Source organism: Bacillus rossius, chromosome 6 (genome assembly GCF_032445375.1).
Source record: "Bacillus rossius redtenbacheri isolate Brsri chromosome 6, Brsri_v3, whole genome shotgun sequence".
Taxonomy (NCBI): Eukaryota; Metazoa; Arthropoda; class Insecta; order Phasmatodea; family Bacillidae; genus Bacillus; species Bacillus rossius.
The window spans coordinates 64,884,671-64,908,330 of record NC_086334.1 but is presented as its reverse complement, the minus strand read 5'-3'; the positions used below and the strand labels follow the sequence as shown (position 1 = coordinate 64,908,330).

The 23,660-nt window shown below is 38.7% G+C and overlaps 1 protein-coding gene across 2 annotated transcripts in view; it reads right to left on the bottom strand.

Moving 5' to 3' along the window:
* Nucleotides 1-21,010, bottom strand: part of LOC134533266 (eukaryotic translation initiation factor 3 subunit C-like) — a 37,515-nt gene extending 16,505 nt beyond the window's left edge. Inside the window, exon 1 of one of the 2 annotated variants that reach the window (XM_063370707.1) lies at nt 20,845-21,010. The gene's annotated coding sequence lies outside the window, so the exon portion shown is untranslated. Of the gene's footprint in view, nt 1-20,581; nt 20,787-20,844 lie in introns of those variants that run through there. The other variant, XM_063370706.1, reaches the window with a different exon arrangement.
* Nucleotides 21,011-23,660: the final 2,650 nt, after the last annotated feature.

Sequence of the window (23,660 nt, the reverse complement as noted above, 5' to 3'; positions counted from 1 at the left end):
TACCCGCCCCACCACCACTGATAAACATTGCAGACGCGTTGGCAGGCTTGGGGGACGCCCGTATATTTACGTCACTTGATATAAGGTCCGGGTATTGGCAAGTCCCCGTCAGGCAGGAAGACCGTCCTAAGACCGCGTTTACGGCCCCGGACGGACGCAGGTTTCAGTTCCGAGCCATGCCGTTCGGACTGATGGACGCCCCCTCGACGTTCCAGGCCATGATGGTCCGCGTCCTGGATGGGTTCGTGGGCGAAATCGTCACGGCCTATCTGGACGACGTGATCGTCTGGTCACGGATGTGGGAGTACCATGCGCATCACCTGGCATTGGTCCTCGAACGGCTGGCCAGACACGGGCTGACCTGCGCCCCGCACAAGTGCCATATCGGGGCAACGGAGATCAGGTTCCTGGGGCATGTCGTCAGTGAGAAGGGGTGCCGCCCTCTCCCGGAGCACCTGGACCTGATCGCGTCCAAGGCGGCTCCACGGACGAGAAAACAGCTGCAAAGACTCATGGGGCTCCTGAACTGGCTGCGGTCCTTCATACCGGACTTCGCAGCGGTGACGGCCCCCATGACGGACTTGCTATCCCCCAAAACAAAATACAGGTGGACCGCGGAGGCTGACCGCGCCCTGGCTGCTGTCAAGCGCTTGTTCAAGGACAGTCACAGCCTCGCACGGCTGGTGCCGGGCGAACCCCTGTACCTACAAACGGACGCGAGTCAAGTAGGTATGGGGGCCGTGTTGTACCAAGTCGGACCCAATGGCGAGCGACGCGTGATGGAGTATTCCAGCGCCAAATTCGGGCCGGCCGCCCGGAACTACGATGTGAATGAACAGGAGTGCTTGGCAGTGGTGTGGGCTGTCAAGCGGTACCAACACCATCTGGAAGGGCGGGAGTTTACCCTTAGGACGGACAATCAGTGCTTAAAATGGTTGAACTCGATGCAAGGGAGGAAGAGTAAATTTACCCGGTGGGCTGTGACCCTCCAAAACTTTGCATTCACAGTGGAACACGTGCCAGGGAGGACTAACCAACTTGCCGATGAACTGTCATGACATCCTAACCCAGAGAACATCTTTAAGGACGAGGGCACGTGGGACGATCTGCTTCCTCCGTCAGGGCGGGCACCTGTCACGGGAGACCAGGTGGGGCCCGCGGCATTGTACGCAGTAACACAGGAGGAACCAGTCCCTGAACCCGAGGCAGTGGACACACTCTCCCAGCTGATTAGCGCCGTGCAGCGGGTTCAGCGGGGGGACGACGTCACGAAGGCCGCCGTGGAGGCGTGCGGGAACCAGGTGGTACCGGACCAGCGCTGCGTGGACGGGGTCCTGCAGACGCGGGTGCCGGGAGGTGGGGACGCTTGGCGGACTCACGCCCCGAAGGGGGCCCGCGCGGCCATACTGGGTTATTTCCATTACCACCAGCTAGCAGGCCACCCCGGGGCCGAACAAACCGCGGAGGCAATCAGGGTCTCTTTCCACTGGCCCGGCATGGGACACGATGTCCGGGAATACGTCCGACGCTGCCACACTTGCCAGCAGCGCAAGGCCCGGAGGAGCAACAGCGACCTCGCCGCCCGCAACACCCATTCCACACACTAGCTCTAGATATCATGGGGCCCTATCCCCGCAGCAGCAAAGGCAAGCGCTTCCTTGTAGTACTAACAGACCTGTTCACCAGATGGGTCGAGGCCTATCCGGTCTCCAACGTCCGGTCGGGAACGTTGATAGCGCTGATCGACGGAGAGGTAGCCCCTCGCTTCGGGTACCCGGCGGTGCTCCTATCGGACAACGGATGTCAGTTCACGGGAGCCCGCTGGAAACAGGCCTGCAGAAGGTGGGGGGTGAGCCACCACACGACGCCGACGTATCACCCGAGGGCCAACCCAACCGATAGACGGAACCAAGAGATAAAGGCTCAGCTCCGTCTCCGGTTGGGAGAGGACCATTCAAAATGTGATACCCATTTGCCGAACCTCTTATACTGTCTGAGGCGTCGTACGAGTGCCGCCACGGGCTACTCGCCGGCAGAGCTGGTCATGGGGCGGAACCTGGCGCTGCCAGGAGAATGCCGGGTAGAGGCGGCAGCCACAGAAGCCGGGTGGGGCGAATGTCTCAATACCGAGCTGACCAGAATGCAGGAGAGGGCTAGGCGGAGACAGGAGGCCTATCTACAGCAAACGACACCACAGTCCACTAGACCTCCCCCTACTCTGAACCCCGGGGACCAAGTGTACGTCCGACAGCATCCTCTGTCGTCAAGGGCAAAGAACTTTTGTGCAGGTCTAGCCCCGAAATGGGCGGGCCCCAGGACCGTTCTGCGACACTTAATACGTACACCAAGCGGGAGGCCCGCAAAAATTCACAGAGACCAACTGCGCCTAGCCGCGGGGAAGAGACAAGCTCCAAGGGACACGGACAGGGGGGAGGGACCTGCCTCTACACCAGTCACCGACGCAAACCAAGCCAGCCGTGACATGGATGGAAGGTGGGACGAGGACATGGCGGGACAGAAAGAACGAGGAGACGTGACAGAGACGCGACCGGCAGCCGACACAAGGGCAGCCATGAAAGGAACGGAGACAGGAGGGGCAGAAGAGAGCGTAATGGAACCGGCCAGGACATTTGGGGAACCAGACGAAACGACCGCCGACACAAACGTGATCCAGTTCATCACGGAACCGGACACGGACGGGGAGGACGAGGAGGGGAAAGACCCAGACACCCCTCTCTGGCCCCTCAATACGAGTCTGGCGGACTCGTCGTTCATTATGACCGTCACCGAACCTGACTCAGAGACAGAACGGGGGGACACAGAGGGGATGGAGGAAGAACTGATGGGGGTCCTGACAGGTGAACCAGGATCTTCGGGGTGGTCTGCCATCCCAACCACGAGGATGGGGGGAAAGGGCAGGACATTAGACTCCAACCGTTCACCCAGCCCCTCACTTTCCAGAAGCGAATCTGGGGAAAACTCCCGACCTAGGAGGATACGGCGGGTACCCACCTACTTACGGGAATTTCAGTGCAATAACCTACCAAAGGCAAGCCACCACATGAACACAGGATCCCGACTCAGTGTCATGAGTTTACTGCCACCCTTCGCGAGACACCCGCACACAAAACACACCAGAGGCCAAGACACTCCCTACCCTCCCGTCTCCACGATCAACGAGTGCAACGGCAGATGCGACTAAGAGACGTTGACGCGCATAATGGCCTTGTGGGAGGGGGGAGGGCATTTGACGTCGACCCAGAGGCCACCCTAGCTCCTGCAGGCCGTTATGACGCGTCACCGCCTTCTTCTGTGCGCGATCATGTGCGGGAGCCAGTGGTGCCACCTTCAATAAACCAGTGTCCCTCCGACGTAGTTTTTTATGTATATTTTCTTTTCTTTCAGCAGGACATAATTTTTATTGTAAAAACTTTAATATCGTCCATCATGTATAATTTAAATTAGAAGGGTAAATAACATGTATTTTATTATGCACGGGGTGAACAAGTCGCGGGTTCCCGTCCACGAGGACGTGAGGGGCGGGACGAGACGCGCGTGGGGAGGGGGTCGGCGCGAGGAGAGTCGGCAGTCGTGTCTGGAGAACCGCGGTGCAGAGACGTGACGGCCGCGAGCTCTCGCGAAGACGAGTGAAACGGGTGAGCATAGAGACCTCCGGGCTTAACCAGAGTGACGCGGGGAATAGATCAGCAACAGTCTTCGAGTCGTGTCAGGCAGTTCGGAACTATGGAGATTAGTATGTCAACTATTGCCAAGGGGTCGCATTATCGTAGATAGTTAGTTTTTTTTTATTAGTGTTTCTTAATTTTTTCCTTTCCTCTCGTATGTATGTATGTATGTATATATATATATATATATATATATATATCTTTATTCGCTTGTATAGTCGTGCATTGCCTAGGATAAAATAGTACCTTTGTGTCATGGACGAGACCTCGCCATATTAATGGGACAGTTCAGAAACTGTGTCCGCAGGTAGTGCTTGCCTGAAGTCGCCATAGGACAGGAAATCAAAGCCTTGCCGGTTTGGGACAAACGCCATCGGTTAGCGCCGCGACGCCGTCACCTACTACTTCCCACATAGGCGGCCGTGTAAGGGGAAATTCTCGTGTAGTCAGGCCTCACCTAAGAACGGTCGTAGGCGGGAACCGCGACAGCCCCGTGCCAGTGCAAATCAAATAGTGGCCAATAAAAAGAGTGAGTGCCACGAAACCCTATGTAGTTTCATTATTAGCCGGCTAGATCCTCTTAACTGCCACGCGGCCCGAAACCCACCCCCAACTGAGCTAGCCCAAGAACCTACACAACCAATAAGGGGATCAGCCCGCTCGGCGACAATACAATTTATAATAACCCAATGACTTTGTGATTGTTTAGGTATCGCAGTAGCGCCTGCAGTTTACTCAATTAGTTTCACTAGGTACAAACTATATACAGTTGACTACAATGAGAACGGATTTAGTTAAATATGGGAGCATTCACAGTTTAGCAGTGATTGAAACAATAGGTACTGTTTGTACCATCTCTAGTGACTTGCTTCATGATTTTGGCTACTCTGGTTGCAAGAGCAGATGTTTAAAAACGTGCAAGTTGATTATTTTTTGCCAACATCCAAAGCCTTTGAGCATACGCAGTATCACATGTTCTGTCTGGCATCAGTTCAGTCCATGACTGTGATCAGACAATGTCAGACTGAGCAGACTGATGGATTGCCTGCTCATTCGCTGTTAGGGCGTGCACGTAACGCAGGAGTGCTGCTCGAATGATACAGCCCTCGAGGGTGCTTGCAGACTTCTACCTCCCCGCGGCCTAGGTACTGCAGTCAGCCAGGGCGACCTACTCTGACGGGCAGTATCAACCAAGCAGAACTGACCTCTACCACAAGGATCAGCGCAGTTACCAATTCAACAATATCTGTGAGACTTGACTTTGTACAGCGCTGGAGTCACAAATAGAGTGTGTTTCAGTCATTCAGCAATTACAATAACATTTATTTTAAAGTCACACTGCCCTAATTTTCTCAAATTTAATGCCTCTTTGCACACTTGACACTAACAGTTTGTTGGATTCAATCACTTGATTAGATTATTTAAATTAAAAATGCAATTTAATGCAGTACAAAACTTTGAAAGGCATTTTACACAAAAAAACAAGTATTTCAACTATTCTATTTAACACGTTGTAGCCTACAAAGAAATATTCATTTCTTTTGAATGTTATTGCTATTTCTATATTTCAAAGAAAAAACCAATTTAAACAGCTTTTTGACAGTTCAAATTAAGTTCTTATAGGTACTCCTATACATGTATATAGTTGTTTCACAAAAATGCAGCTCAAAAGACTTTTGAAACCACTTTAATCAAAATTATGTTCAGGATTCAGTCAACTAACAGAAATTTTTTTTAGCCATTAAGAATGATGCACATAGTCATACAGTGGTGCATACCAGCTGACATACAGGAAAACAAAACAAAAACTGTAGCTATAGGCCTAATTGTTATTTGTGATTTAGGAATACAAAAATTATTAATAAATAACATTTAAAATACTAGGTATCGTAATTTTGTTTTTCATAAAAGTTAAGTGATGAGTTTTTGTGATTTTTTTTAAGGCACACATAAAATTTTTAATGAATGAGAGCATTAAATTGCCCTTACCTTGAACATCAATGAAAAGGTTGGAACTGGGCAAACTTTATGAAAACATCAAAGGACAGAGCTTGTGGGCCGTCAGCCTACCACACAAGAGCCACGCTGCTCATGACGCAGTAGCTGGGTGGTGTACAATTCACTGTGTGATTGCTGTGGAACTACACTTTGCTGTTTTACAACTCCCATCATCTATAAAAGGGTACTACAGTCACAAATGACGCTATAAAATTTTTATTAGTCTTTGGTTTCTGGCCATTTACTGTCTGTAATATCAAGCCCACTCACTGCACAGTGTAGGATTTGGTTATTTTATTGCTGTGGTAAATTGTATGTTGCTATGTATTGTATTTGCTCTTATTTCTGTCTGTAGTTTTTTAAATCTCCCAATCATCTTCCGTATTTTGTTTGTTCTGTTGATTATTGTTGATTTGTCATTGATCTGACTTCCTGATGGCTATTTTTGGAATTTTTCAGCAACAGACTACTTTTTTACAAATTGAAGAAATGCTATCTAACGATAATTTTTTACACAAGGGCCCATGGCACCGACTTAAGAATGATAAAGAGAACAGATAATGTTTAATGTCGCACAATCTAAAACTACTTCTTTAACAAGAACCTCATCAGACAGATCTGCTCATGTACTGAAATGCAAAGAAGCAGTGTGTTTGAGCAGCTAAATGCATTCACTTCTACTGCCATCACAAATCCCTGTGACAAGGCTTATGTTGATGTTAAATTAATTAATGAAGTGTCATAAAGCATTGGGTGGAAAACAGAAATACATGTGTGAAACCCTGTGTCACGCGACACACCATCTACACTAAGCGTCAACACTGATGTGTCAAGCTGCAAGTTGCTTGATGGAGAAAATTTAATTTTCCTATTGCTGATTAATGTTTACACTTCATACTGATTGATTAAACTAGAGGCAGGTTTTAACAATCATATTAGTCATCAGGTGATTAATTGTCTAAGGTAAAGGATATGGTATCTTTGAACCATTTGCTTCCCAACTTGGTGCTCATACAATTTAGCCACGAGGGTCGTCATCATACTCACGATTCTCTTTGCATAAAGTATGTTGTATTAGTGCTACAAGTTATTTTTAGCTACATCATCATAAAATATGTAATCATTGTTGAGTAACAAATTGTGTTGTGTGATTATTTTATCAACAATATAGGTACATTCAAACAAATTGACACAGAACTATCTAACTTAATTGCCAAAACTACGCAAACTTTGAGCAGACAGATAAACACTTCAATACTGTGAAGTGAAGGCTAGTTATGTGGTAGGAGTGTACGGATGATGTTCCTTATTCAGCTCCTTGGTATGGCCCTGCATGCTGCTGGCATGGTCCGGTCAGTGTCTGTGCAGGCTGCTGGTACAAGCTCCCCCAGTTGTGAAATATATGCGACATTAAGCAGTCTCCAGAAACGTTTGTACCAAGCCAAATTTTGCTACCTTGGGTTGTTTGATTTTATTATTGTCACATTGAACTTGCGATCACGACTATTAATACTTGCGTCAACTGTTAATGTGGGCTCCTGTCAAAATCTAATGCAAGCTTTTGTGACATTAAGCAGAGTCTGCTTAAGGCTAAGATCCTGAGTTTCTCCCGAGCGCGCAAAGAAAGAACACAACACACGTAGTTCCAAAATCCTCGATAGAGAGCACTAGCTGTACGGATGAGCTATGGTATGATGAGGGGGGGTGGGGGTGGAGGAGTAGGAGGAAAGAGCGCGCTTTTCTTAGAATTCCTTATCGCCCAGCGGGGTGTCATGTTCTTCAATGAGCTGAGGGGGGTGGGGGAAGCCAGCCAACTGCCTGCCTCGGAGAGAAGTAAGATTTCCGCTCGGTTTTCTCTGTCAATTCTCCCCAGACTTCTTCGACCGCTCGACCCTCAGCGCGTAAGAGAATAAATATTACTATTTTCAGTACATTTGACATTTCAGTTATAAACCCGTAGGTAACCGTATGCAACCTTATGCAACCCAGCAGAATTATAATAAATATTAATTTTGTGCATACATATGCAAACAAATATAAAGAACACTTCACTTATACGATAAACATATTGTACATTTTACCGCGGTGGGTTGGTGGCGAAACTCTCAGATTTGGTCTCTTCTGCAAGTTATGCACACAGCTGACCACTACAATCAGTGAGGTTGGCCAGTAATGCAGTTTTCCTTCCCGTAAAAAAAAGTATTGTTATATACTGTACGAAAAAGGGTTTGAGCTTTTATGGGTTTTCTTCCTTTACACATTTTGCCACAGATATATGATTGAACATCTAATTACGCGACTTTCTGTTGTAAAGTGATATTTTTGGGTATATGATTAAAATTTATAGTTTTCTGTACGACGATATAAAAATGACCTTTTTATACAATCAATTTATATTTGTAGTTGAATATATGTCCACAAAATATTGCCGCTTATTGCACTAATTTTAGTTGTTTGAATGTATTATGCATGTAAGTATGTATAGACGAGGATAGAGCTGAAGCATTTTTTGGTTTGCTTTTAGCCTACCTGCAGCTTGTGGCTTTCGATGACCCCTTCATTTTTATTTATCATGTATGATGTTTGAAATCTATGTCATTAGTTGCTCAATGACCCTGGCATTCGTCAAAAAAATTTCTTTTAAAAATACGTAATTAAAATTTACAAAATATGGTATCGTGTAGTAATTTATAATTGCAACATAAATATTGGCGGTCGCGTCTGACGAAATGGAGAGCACCTTCATGCTATCCCTACGGGTGACGTCAACCATCACCGGTAGTTCTCCTTGTAGGTATTTATGTACTGCAGGTCGGACAAGCATGAAATAACATATGTTGTAATTAATAATTAATATTTCTATAATTAAAATTTAACTCTGAAAGGGTCACAGACCTTTACCACAAACCGCCTTCGCTACCCAGTCAGAAGTGTCTGAATGAACATATGTAGGGAGTAGGCTATTCGTCGTAGGTAACAAAATAATATTTCAGAGGTGGCTAGATAAAGTGATACGCGAAGAGTAGTAATTCTCCCCTTCCCAAACCGTTTAAAAAAAAAAAAAAAAAATTAACACGTTACCACATGCAAAACACTGCTTCAGATCTGGACCTGGATCAGGTAAGTAGAAAAAAGGCGTGCATAAATTACGACCACTGATGTAATACACGGAAATCAACCAGAGTCTAAGTGATTAGGAGCGAGGAATACTAGTACAATAAATATAAGTCATGGACGTAGTTTTATAGTAATTTATACTCACGTTTTAGAAATTGTAATTGCTGCATACCAAATTTACATTTTAAAATTGCATAATAAAGAAAAATTGAGAAAAAGTAAAAATTAGTAAGCTTAGTATATAATTAAATGTCTTTGGACAAATGAAAATAAAACAACTAGAGGACAAATTATTTATTAAATAGCAATGTATTAGACAAATTTTGTAGTAAAATAATTACACATCCATTGCAAATTAATGAGAAAAATTATATTTTTTCTTATATATACAAGTATCATTACATTACATTTTCCGCAACTGGTATACATAATTATGCTATGGGCCCTGTCATTATACATTGTCACTTTTTAATCAAGAATATATAAGGGCATAAACGTATGAGACCGATTTCTCTGACGTCACGGCGGCCATTTTTAGTGTCAAAATTCCTCAAAAATGACTCAAAATTCCTTTTAAAAAAATTCCTAATTCGAGGGAAAAATTCCCGTTTGAGGAAAAATTTCCCGTTTTAGTCATCAAAAATGTCAACGGCTTGTAAATTCCTAAAAGCGGCTTAAATTCCTTAGCGTCAAGCCGCTCTAAACTGCCGAAGTCATGACCTTGTCAATTAGGATACCATCACCGCCATTGTGAATTATGTCGTAACTGTTGCAATTATCAGTACGCCTACTATTTTAAAAATACGTAATTTTTATGCTATAAAATCGGAAAAAAATTTAAAATTTATTAAATAATTTAATTAACAAAATTTAAATAAAAAATATTTAAACACACCGTTGCACATATCGTTACGGCCACCATCTTGGATTCCAGAACTGTTGCATGTTTCGTTATGCCCGCCATAATGGATGTGTATAACGCCATCATTTCACTTTTCTTTACGCCCGCCATCTTGAATTATAGATCTTTGCAATTTTTGTTACAGCCGTCATCTTGAAAAACAGTAATTATTGTCCAAAAAATTCATTAACGTTATTAAAATTTATAAATAATAAAAATTTAAATAATATCACTTCGCCATATTGGATTATGAGATCACTACCACCATCTTGAGAATCCGTATTTATTTTCAGATTTTAATAAGAAAAGATTCAAAATTTATAAAAAATTTAATCAATATTTAATAAAGTATTATTTAAAAACGCACTTACAAAATGAAGTTCGGAGTCCTCGGTTCTAACCCGGTGAGTGCAAAAAATAAAAAAAATGGCGACCCATCCTTCCTCCATGTAAGCCGCCATCAGAATGACTTCCCACCACTAATGCTAAAGTGTATATATATGTATATATATATATGTATATATATATGTATATATATGTATATATATACACATATATATACATATATATATAGCCCGCTAGTATGACGTCACGCCCACCATCTTGGATTACGACATCACAGTCGTCATTTTGTTTACATTTGCTAGAGTGCGCTACAGCCAGTTAGTTTAATTTTTATACACACGATAATTGCAACAGTTACGAGATAATTCAAAATTGCGGTGATGTCATCCTAATTGTCAAGGTCATGACCTCGACGGCTTAGAACGGCTTAACGCTAAGAATTTAAGCCACTTTTAGGAATTTTAAAGCCGTTGACAGTTTTGATAACTAAAACGAGAAATTTTCCCTCAAAACGGGAATTTTTCCCTCCAAATATGAGTTTTTTTTGGGGAATTTTGACACCAAATATTGCCACCGTAACGCCAGATCAATAGGTCATTGACCCCATCCTCAATCCTCAGCCTGAAGCCAGGGCTCGGAGCAACCAAACTATAATACTACTACTAACATGTTTATTTAGGCCGATCCGAACTAAAGTTATGTAGTTATGAGCTTGCAACCTTGCGTACTTCACTTGCCCTTGACGAATCTGGACAGGTTCAATGTTTGGCCTCTTCACATGGTAATATCTAGCCAAAAAGGATGTTTACATTTTATTTTTGCACACAATTTTTATTGAGAAAAATGTTTTTAGCCGAAAATAGTCATATAACACTTAATTACTGTCCCGCGAATTTATGGCAATTTAATTTATTATTTTACCTACGTTTTGTAGTTACCAACGGTAGGCTGTGCATGTGCATGTAATTGTTTAAACTTATTTTTAAACGTGTATAAATAATGTTTTCATCAAATTTATAATAAAAATTATTAATGTTTTTTAAGAGTTCTTAAATTTTTAAAATCAAATATAACCTAAAATCGTTTTTCAAAATGGTGACGTTTTTTCAACTGGAAGTACGTGAGAAGTACACAGATTTATTTACTTGCGTACTTGAATTTACTTAACTTTCAGTTATGCAGCCCTTGTGATTTCACTTCCAGGGACAAGTACGTATAGTATTATATACTTCAGGCGAATACGGACACGGCCTTACAAACTTTAATTTATCTAGAAGAATTAATTTAATTTAATAGAGTTTAAAATTGATTTTATGAAACACGAAAGCTATTATAAGTTTAAATCCACTGCGGAAACACTTGCTAAGGCAGTATTTTTTGTGGTTCTCTGCAAGTGTATTTTTTGGTTGTTTCTGGATCGATAATGAAGTTTTTTTTCCATGTTGTTTTGATATATAAAATGGATACAAAGATAAAAATATAAGGAACAGGATGAATCTTAACGATTTAAATAGTTTTCGGTAGTGACTGAAGTGGTTTATTCATTTAAATACTTACTGTTCATTTTTTTTTGTTTAACTTGGATTTGTTTATAACTCTAAAAATTAATGCCGCAACTAATAGAGTGATTATAAAAAATGCTGTTCGTATGAAAATGTATTGGCATGAATTTGCTAGCCTTTAAATCATTGAAATAAAAGTGATCTTTTTTTTATAGAGTTGGGTAGATTTCGGAGAAAGACTTCCTATTGTAGCAGTTACCACTGTGTGACTTCCGGAAAATTTCTACAAAGTTTTTCGTTACATAGTTTAGTGTCCCCAAAATCATCATCTCAAAACATTATATATGCATATATATAACATACATAAAATTTTATGAACACGATAACTACGTAATTTTGCACGAAACATTTCCAAATTAATGAAGAAAAAAACAATGAGAAATCTTGGTCGAGTTTGTTAATGGAAAATATCTGACCAATGGGGCAGAAATGGGGAAGGTTTATTTTTTTAAATAGGACAATTGCTATAACCCGCGCATCCGTATGAAGAGTTATTATATATCTCGTTTAATTTATACCAAAAACCTTTTGTCAAAATAACTGCAAGGTTAAATAAAAATGGCTCAGAGGACAAAAGAATTTCTTAACTTCCTTAGCAGGCACGCCATCAAATCAGTTCAAATTGTTTGTAAACTTTAGATGTGTTCTAGAAAATGTTATAAAACTATTTTTGATAAGTCTAAACATTGTTGCAGGGAGTTCAAACGATTAGAATTGAAAAACAAACAAAAATTATAACATTCTTGCCACATAAAATATAAAATACATTCTTATTTTCTGCAAACTTAATAAATAGTCTCTACAACTTTAGTCTGAAATAATACTTTATACAACCAACCAATACTGTAAGGGATTGTAAAAAAAACAGTGGCTAAAGAATAGAACATTTCTTAACTACCATTCACTACCAAATATGATACAATTTATCGAAAATCTTCTAAATAGTATCTAAAACGTTTCTCTGAAACAAACATTCGTACATTTGAGAATATATATATATATATTTTATTTTTGTTTTTTTTTTATTTTTTTTTTTTATTTAAGGAATTGTGTTGGCGTCATCCGCAAAGCTAATGAGATACACATTTTTACTTATTCTTCCGCAACATTCACGTATTCAATAATAGGTTTGGACAATGCTTTCTTGGGCAACCCCGATATTTGTTGTTTGGATATCAGAATTGACAATGTGGACCTAATCATTCAGGCTGAGCAGAATGGGTACTATATGCTTCATGTCATTAAGATAAAACTGAAATAATTTGTGTGTTTTTAAACTATTCCCAGTTAAAATAATGTTTTTTTATTCAACATTATATTTTGATTAATCGTGTCAAATCGTGTTAGATGCGTTACAAAAAATTCCTATCGATTCATCATCAATTGCCTTGTATCGGTATCTTTTATAACAAAAATCAGCAAAAGCTGTTTCAGTGCTTCTAGCTGTTGTAAATTTGATAGTATTTTGTAATTTTCATACACATAATTTCAACACATTGTTCAAATATTATTGCAAAACAAGACATAACTGCTATCAGACGTTAATTTTATATATTTGATTTATTACCTTTCTCATGCAGAGAAATAGTTATTGCAATTTGAAGATATTATGGAAAGATTCCAGTAGTAAAATATGACTTTATTATAGGAAATAAAGGAACGCATATACCATTAAAAAACCAACCAACTAAAAAAAAAAATTATAAAAATTAAAAAATACTTTACTACACATAAATCACAAATTTTAAATTGCCAAAATTACAATAACATTCAAAATATTGCGTGACCTGATACCTACAGAGCGGACCATGGGGCGAAAGAGGACGCGTGTTGTTGTAAAAAGTAAAATAAAGAAACGACATTTAATAGGTCACGTTTGATCCACGCAATATGACTATAATCATAAAAACAATAAATCTTGTCTCAATAAAAGTTTACAATTAAAGTTCTACAGAGTTTTGTTAAATCATATCTGTGCAATATTAGGATATAGATGTTTCATTGCTCAGTATAGTTCGAAGGAAATGGAAGAGTTTTCAATTGGCTTACTTCTATTTTCAAAACACAATGACTTACTGTCACCGAAACAAGTTTTGAAGTCGAAAGTTTAAAATAAATTTTATTCCCTACAGAAATCCTCTGCGATAGTTGGGACATCTAGCGGGCAAACTCTAAACTCATCGTGCCTGACGTCTAGCGGCGTAAAGCTGAACTAACACATCATTCGTCCATTTCACGAGCTACACGCGTCCGTTACATGACAAGTTTTAAACTAAAATTATTTAAATTCTGTACGTAATGTTTCAGTTTTGGGCTACAGGAATTGTAAAGGATACTCAATTTGATTTGTATGTAAAATAAAGACCGTGTACAGTTCTTATAAATATGAAATATGTCGTTTTAAAAATTTCTTAATTACAATTTAGTAACAAATAATTTTTTGATAAAATTTTTTCTACCACAATTGCAAAAATCAAAGCTTGATCTTATAATGCTGTAATTTACAATTTTTTTACCGACAGTGCTATTCGTGGGATAAATAATTTCCGTCGTGCTTGCAAAACTATGGATCTCGGCCTTAATCTTATGTGCCAAGCTGAATGTTGTCAGCTTTATTTGATTTTTATTATTGTTTAGACCTGCTAGTTCTCACTATATGACCATATTCTTTTAAGGTTTACTTCTTTAAAATGCAGATGACAGGAGACCCAGTTGTGAGACATGTGTCACATGAAAGATTGTATTACCAAACTCTAGTACCATGTTCCTTAGTTGGTATGTTTATTGTTATTCACATTTAATAGCACAAAAACATTTATTGGCACATGTGTCCTTATTGCATTAGAATTTCAGATTGAATCTGGTATCACTTATAGTCAAGTGTCTCCAAGTAGGCAGAACCATTAGGATCACGCTTTTCCACAAACATTAATATTCAAGTATGCTAGGTTCCACTATATCACCAGCCCACTTAAGTATGGTTTGATATTAATGATTGCTATGCAGTTCACTTATGTTTTTTAGGTAATTATTGGACATTGCTGCTTTTTAAAACGGAAAGAGAAAAATATGAATACATGGTTTTCACACACGTCCATATATTTACTCTGAAGGAATGGTTTCGTAATTCTTACTAGTTGGTGAAAAAAAATTAAATTTTTATATTACATTACAACAGGGGTGAATATTCCATGGAACCAAGGGAACCATTGCTTCCCTACTGCTGACAAATAAATAAAATTAATATATTACTACTTGTCTACTATCATAAATAATTTAACTTGTATTTTTTGAACAGCTCGCCCTAACACTTTGTGTAGGCGCGTTCGCACGTTGAACCTCTTCAGCTATCGCTTTATCTCTCTCACGCCTCTCTTTCTCTCTCTGCCTTCCCTGCTCCCACCTCCTCCCCCCCCTTCCACAGGGTGCTTCCATTGCTTTCTGCGCCTTCATTGGTGGCCGACTCCTTATCAGATCTCTCCGCCTTCGCCTTCGGGTGTTTCCGTGAGCACTCGGCTTCGGCTGCCGTCCTGGGGAACCAAGCCAGAAGGCTGGTTCCATCGTGTGCCGCGTGGCGTATTCTCTAGAGAAATTGTGCTTCGCGTTGCGTAAAATAACTTGCCTGACAGCCTGAAAGCAGATTTACTGCTGTAAGAATACGTACTTTATAATACTTCATTACGTCCCAAGTTTTTGGTAAAGAGTTTCATCAAATTCAAAAGTGGCCACATAGCTACAGCATTGTTGAACTCGCTCATTGCGGTAGGCTTAGCCAAGGGAACCAACAGTCTATTCTGCGGGCCCTGGTCATGGAGGGGTCTTCAAGGGGAGTGCGGAGGGATGAAGCTGTCACAGGGTGCAGTTCAGGAGGGGAGGGAGCGGCAGGAAACAGACGTGCTTGTGACTGCGTGGTAGAAAATTTACTTGTTTCATCTTTTGGTGCTAAATGTTACGAACAAAAATGAGTGTTAATTTTGCAAGGTAGACCCACGCCAGACATGTCGTGTATGGTAACAAATGCTAAATCAAGCGGTGTGCAGTGCAAAAGACACTTCAAATCTAATTTTTTACAGTTCGCACAAATGGCTTACTGCTTGTAAACAAACTTTAAAACTGTACTGTTGGCCTTGTTTAATGTTTACTAATGAGAAAGGAGTTTGTAATAAGAGCGGTTTTAGTGAGATGAACAATTTTCATAAAGCAGCTTACAGACATGAACTCTCGCACACATTTATCAGCCGTCTGTAAGCTAAATATGTTTGGATTCAGTCGTGTTGATCTGGATCTAAACGAACAACTCCGCGCTGATGTCAAAAAACACAATGAGGCTGTGGACCAAAACAGAGAAGTTTTCAAACGTTTGATTGATGTCACTATGTTTCTCGGGCGACAAGAGCTTGCGTTCTGAGGTCACGATGAAAAAGAGTGTTCCTCAAACCGTGGTAATTACATAGAATTAGTGAAATTGTTAAGCAGTTACGACTCAGTATTAGCCTCACATTTGGAAACTTCTAAGGTTTTCACAGGTTTGTCTAGCAACATACAAAATGATATAATAGAAAGTATTGCCGAAGCAACACAAGTTAGACTCTTTTTGTAGCACTAATCCTTGACGAAATGACTGATGTTGCCAACATGTCGCAGCTTGCATCTTTACTGCGGTATGCAACGAACGAGGGTAACATCGAAGAGAGATTCCTCAGTTTTACTAACGTTAGTTCTAACAGATCAGCAAAAGCACTGGCAGAGCACGTTTTTAAGTTAGTAGATCAGTATAACTGTGGCGAAAAATTGGTATCTCAAACATACAATGGAGCTGCTGTTATGGCTGGTCATCTGAATGGGCTACAAAAATTAGTGAGAGAAAAATATGATAATGCTATATTCATACATTGTTGTGCGCATAGTCTCAATCTTGTGCTTTCGCAATCACTCAACAACATTACTGATTGTAAGATATTTTTCAAAACATTGTGTGGGTTTGCCTCATTCTTCTCTCATTCTACCAAATGAACACAGGCATTAGACAAATTTGTGAGCAAACGATTTCCCAAAGTATGTCCTACAAGGTGGAATTATAATTCCTGCTTAGTTCATACGATTTTTGAAAACAAATCAGATCTGATAAGCCTTTTCGAAAACATAACCGAAAGTCCTGATGAATGGGATAATGAAACCTACATTACTGCACGTGGCTTCCTAGCTGCATTAAAAGAATTCAATTTTAATTTTATGTTACATGTGTTTTCTGATTTATTTTCCATCACAGATGCATTGTTTCAGATTATTCAAGCAAAAACTTTCGACATTAGCTATTACCTTCAAAAACTGAAAGAAACAGAAAAATTAATTTCTGAGAAGAGAAACGCATTCAGTTCAACAATTTGGTCTGTCTTCAAAGATGACCCTCCCACTAAGAAACGGCGTACATCTGAGGAAAATGATTCAGAAGCTAGCTACAGAAAACTATTTTGAAATTATTGATAATATTCTAGTACAGCTTGTTACAAGATTCAGCTCACTCGAAAATTTGAAGTTCCTGGGTCTAATAAATCCAAATAAAAACGAGGAAAATGCAAAAATATTTCCCGAGGAAGCATTCGCCTCTTTAAAATTTTCTTATGGCAACTACTACGATTTACGTCGTTTAAGGAGTGAATTAACTACAAAATTCAGTTTAGCAGAGTTTAAATCAAAATCAATTTATGAGATACTGCAGGTATTGAAACAGTCTGGTTTAAGTGTTGACGGTTTTCCTTCCTGAGCTGTATAAATTGTGTTCGTTAGTAGCTACAATTTCAGCAACAAGTGCATCTGTCGAACGCTCGTTTTCCTCACTGAAACAAATTAAGACCTACATCAGAAACGCCCAGAAACAAGAAAGACTGTCAAATCTTGGACTCATTTCAATTGAACAGAAATTATTGCCTTCCCTGAAACAAAGTAAAACTTTCTACAGTGATGTAATTGACAATTTTGTTCGCAAGACATGACGACTAGACTTGGTTTACAAATAAGTAGCAGCCCACCTCAGCAATTCCCCGGATGTGGATATTACCGGACAATGTTGCTGGTCAGCAAGTTTACTCAAGATATCCTGTATTCCCAGCTCTTGCATTCCAGTGCTGCTCCACCCCACCTCATTCACCTGCATCAATTCTCAAAACCACAAATGTTAAGCGCCGCCCAAATCTCTCCACTCCACCAATAATCTCTACAAGATGACATGATGGTGAGTAGGAAATTTCCTAAATTACAGAGCTTTCTTCAATAGTTTAGTTTCAGAATTGTTATGTATGCACAGATTTGTTAACATTTTGGCAGTATATATATTGAGATTTTTTAAGACTGACTCGTCCTATGTATTCATTGCTTAAGCGAAATAGCCTAACAAAACGACCATACATGCTCATGCTTGAAAGTGAGAGTTAAGATTATTAAATTCTGCGTGACTGTAACATGTATTTCATTGACTACCAAAATCATAATTTCGTGAATTTTGATATATGCTGGTGATGTGTTTCCGAGCGTATCTTTCACTGTTTCACGGATTAAAAAAGCTTGCCTCGTGTAACGAAAATTGCTCAAGTTTTAGTCATACCAGCTTTTTAATTTTCTTATAATATAGGAAATGTTGACTTAACATTTTGTAGAGAAACTCTTAGGCCTAGCTTTCATCGACACTTAAAATTGTTTTGCTGCGGAAGCCACCTTATTAGTCGAGGCAACAAAAGAAAAATAGATGAAAAACATACTAATAGACCCCTTGGTCGGTGGTGAAAGGGAGGCGGGAGGGCTGTTTAAAGGTACAATTCATCGCTTTTGCTTAAGTATTTTCCAAACTATGGGTTTTGGAAGAAAAAAAAACATTTTTATACAAAATTTAAGAGCATAAAATTTCCTACAAAAGAGATACGTTAACCGCTTAAATAGCACCAATTTGCACCTTAAAATCAAATTTTTCCAGCACCTTAATAGGGGGTGACAGTGAACATACTTGGTTCCCCCACTTTGAAATTCACCCTTCGCCACTGCATTACAATACCTGTGCTTTTACCCTGACACCGCCATTCATTGTTTACCCGCGATAAATAGGAATATATGTTTTCAATATACTTGAGACTTTCCTGATATAACCCTGAAAGGAAGGTTTCTTAAATCCTACTGATTCGTGGAGGAAAAAAAAAACAGTTTACAGCTTACATTACAATACCTATGTATTCACGCAATCGCAGACATTCACTGTTTACCTGTGTGGGTTTTTCTAATTTTTTTAAGAACTTTAGCCAATGTTGGTTTTATTGTAATAATGAAATTCATTTAAATAATGAATGTATATTGCAATTGTAAGGAATTTTTAATGCTTATATTTCATTGCATTTAAAGTATGTACTCTTTTAAGTCACGCTGCAATGGACAAGACTAGGAGGCAAAAGTTTGAATACAATTGTTAACAGCATTCATTTTCTGTGCGGAATGTGAGCTGTGCACTGAAGTAGCTGACACATTGATTTTTGTAGGTCTTTCCAAAGAATTCTTTGATCACAGCCGTCATATATTGTGTGTTTGATATGGCTGGTATTTCATGTATCCCAGTTTGATCCTGGATCCTGAAGGCTTCATCCTGATGGCTTGATCCTGTGGTACATGATGCTTGCTGTTAAGTTTTAGTTCAGTATGTCGGAAGCTCCTGATGGCATGGTCCTGTTGGCTTGATCCTGTGGTACATGATACTTGCTGTTTTAGTTCAGTATGTCGGAAGATCCTGCACATGAAATAAATTGTGAAATAAGAAAGAATTATAATTGTAAGTTGAAAATAAATTATTTTTATTCAACATACTATCATAATTCATTAATGACATTTTTTTTTTATGTACAGGATCTTCCAACTTACTGTATTAAAACAGAAAGCATCAAGTACCATAGGATCATGCCATCAGGATCTTTTGATGTACTGAATTAAAACAGAAAGCATCATGTACCACAGGATCAAGCCTTCAGGATCCAGGGATAAACTTCAATATATGAAGTGGAAGAATTAGCATATTTTTAATCCTCCATAGTTGACTAAAGTTGTGCTAAACAAAGAGATACACAATCACAGGTAAACAATGAATGGCTGGCAGTGTGATAACACAGGTATTGTAATGCAACCTTTAAACTGTTATTTTTCACGATCCAGGAGGAATTTAAAAAACCATTTCTTCAGGATAAATTTATGGACGTGTGTAGTGTGTGAAACCATGTTTTCCTATTTAATTCTTTCCATTCTAAAAAGCCATGATGTTTCAATAATTACCTAAATAAAAATTTAGATAGGTTCATAATTCCCAAGCCAATGCATGAATAGACAATCATGAAATGCTTTTAAATCTGAATATTCTACTTTATATTGTCTCTTGACAAACATTTATACAACAATGACCAATATATATCAGCCTGCTAAATAGTAATATGTTTTCAAATTTAAATTTTTACGCTTATATTTTTTTCAATTCCTTTTCTTAACTAAACATGAATGCCTATTTAAATATACCCAACTTGTCCAAATCTTCTCTTCACTAAACAGACTTTCAATTCACTCCTTGCACAAATGTAATAGCAATAGGTAACAGTTATTACAGATCGTTTATTTTACCCTATCTGCCCTCCCAATTTTCAGTATTTGGTTTAATGTAACGTTAAAAAGTTTTTGGTTAATATTTTCTGTTTATACTGCCTTGAACAGCTACTCTAAACAAATAAACTAGTAGAAATAAACCACCAGATACAAAACGACAGGAAAAACTAAAATATTTTACTCTCATACATGTTTTGCATGTAGTTTCAGAGATAATTAAAATAATTATTTCGAAATTCCAAATTAGAAAATAAATTTTAACTCTTAAGAGCACAATGATAAAATCAATCAAATTAAAATAACAAAACATTTACGTTTGCCTAAACCTTTTTGTATACTATGTTACCTACCTTAACAAACAAGTATACAGTTAGTGTTTAAATAAAAAAACACACACAAACTTAAAGCCAAATAACTTAACGCATATACTTCTTCCAACATAAAAAACCACATCTCGCGCAGAAGAATACCATGATTTGAACTGGACATGCATGTGAGGCAACTTACAAAAACGCTTTAAAAAAAGTAATATAAAATTTAACCCACTTTAAAGAATGAAACCACCATATAATATGCTTTACAGTTAACATATAAATCAATAATTTACTCTTACCTAATTTTTCTGAGAATATGACGAATTATTTAGGATAATGTCGTTTTCAGCCAGAAACAATCTATACGGTTTCTCAGCATAGGGTGGAAGCTATAGTATATAGGTATATAGGAGCTTTACTGCGCTTCCGAGCTTCCGCTAGTCGCGCTGCTGTAACTTATTTTGAATTGTCATTTCTTTCTCTTTTTTATCGCGCTATTTGAAACCAGAGATAAGTAAATGGATTTGCTTATCTCTGTTTGAAACCGATAATGTTTGTTTACACGTAAAATGAATGGATAGTTAAATTGAATGATTTGCGGCGAATGTAAATTAATCGTAATTGCGATATTATTCGTTTATTGCGTCCGAATGTGTGTGATTATTCATTTAACATGAATACAAACCAGTTTGTGTACTTACTGGTCAGAACAGGCTGAGCCAAGCAGTTCAGGCATTATTATTAACAATGAGGTTAGACGAGTTGCAAGAAAAGTGATTTACTGTAGCATATTTTCCATGATGTCAAGATGTGCATTCACACAAAATGTAATAATGACAAAAGGATTTTATCTGGAGAGTTGCGATGTATCAATGTGCAAGACAATGTTTCAAAATCAGCAAGAATGAAAGACTTTAAAAGTAAGAAACATAAACAAACCATCCATTGAGCGGTATTTGCGGAAAAAAAATGTTAAAAATCCGAAAATACCTTTATTAGACGCTCTTCAACTTCCTCGTTTCATTAAAAGCGGCGGAGGTAAGAAATTCCAAATACTTTAGGAGATATCGAATTTTTAAATTTCATCATATGTAGTTGAGCGGTATTAGCAAAACAAATGTTAAAAGTCCGAAAATTACTTTATTAGATGCTCTTCAACTTCCTCTTTTCATTAAAAGCGGCGGAGATAAGAAATTCCAAATACTTTAGGAGATATCGCCGTTCTTATTTTGCATACAAGACCTGTGTTTATCATTCCACCGTCGCCATTTTTTTATTTTGCCGTGTGTTTGTGAATGCCTAATTAATGAAAATGGTCCATTAGGTCAGGTCAGTTACATTATAAATACTTTGAAACTAAGCGTAAATTAGAAATAATATGAAATTATTTCAATGGTTCTTTAGTTTTAAAGTATTTATAATGTAACTGACCTGACCTAACAAACCGGGACAAAGGATGAACAGAAACAACTCACGTAAAATTTTTTTGTTACTTATTACTTGCGCAACAATAAAAAATAAGACTTTAAAATTAGAAACGTTAAAAACTCGCCTAAGTTGGAGGCGGTAATTAAATACCGTTTTAAACAATAAATGAAGTAAATAATCACGTATTGGTTAATTTGAATTCTGGCCTATCACGAACAATCACGTGACATCATTATCCAATAAAAGAATAGATGCTCGTAAACAAGAAACAAAATACTTTTATTTTATGCTTTTTAACTTCCTCTTTTCATAAAACCCGGCGGAGATAAGAAATTACAAATACTTTAGGAGATATCGCCATTCTTATTTTGCAATTACAAGACCTGTGCAATCATTCGACCTTCGCAATTTTTTATTTTGCCGTGTGTTCGTGAAGGCCTAATTAATTAAAATGGTTGATTAGGTCTGGTCAGTTACATTATAAATACTTTCAAACTAAGTGGAAATTAAAAATAATAGGTATTAATTTTAATGGTTGTTTAGTTTTAAAGCATTTATAATGTAACTGACCTGACCTACCAAACCGGGACAAAGGATGAACAGTAGGAACTCACGTATTTTTTTTTTTTTTACTTATTACTTGCTCAACAATAACCAAATAACAAATAAAACATTAAAATTTGAAATGTTAAAAACACCTAAGTTAGAGGCGGGTACAATTCCTTTGCCATTAGTAGAAAATGATGTAGTCGTTCTCCTACGTCGCGATATCTACGACGGAACATGAATTCCGCAAGGTACCCGATGTGGTCAACTCGTCGACCATATCGAGGTACATTCTGCCTTACTTCCCGCTAAAGTCTCTCTATTCTTTGGGTGTTCGCCCCTGTGTCGGAATAAACAAAGTTCATACTATGATTTACCTTCAGGTGAAGATAATCATGCTGAGAAAGACAATTATAAGCACACCAACAGTCGCTTATAATTGTTGTTCCTGGCGAAATGTACGATATTTGACAAGAATGAGAAAAATGTTATCACCATTTCTCTCGATTCCGCCAAAGACCCACTGAACCTGGATGGCTCGCCCCTTATTATTTTTACGCTTACCCATTTTAGCCTCATCAATTTCGACAACTTTCCCCGGCCCACCCAATTTCCAACATTTACGTCCAAACTCCACTTAATTAAAACTTCCCTACAAAAGGACGCCCAATCTACGATGGTTTTCAAACTAACATTACAATTCATCTGAATGAATACTGTATTTGGGTGATGAATCGTTAAAAAAAATAAGTTATCTTTATAATCGTTTTAACCGAAAGATGACTTTTGGAGAACCACGTGCCATTTCTGAAAGATTTTTTGAAAGAACAAGGTAGCTTTTAACTTTTTTATTGGCACGAGTTATTGTTGTCCGGTGACATTGAAAAAAAATTTCTGTCCTCGGCCAACTCAATTGCCATCCCACATTGGTCGCACTTTACCTCACTACTCAAAACTCCATTATCAACTAAAAATTCAAACAACAATTTCCAATCATCACACAAATGCACAAACTTGAATACATGCAAGGAACACCTGCTGCATAGCTGATTAATCCCAGAACGACTACAACATCTAATGATCAAATGGCAGAAGTGACCGTTGTAATTACACACCGTTTTGAACAATAAATGAATAAATA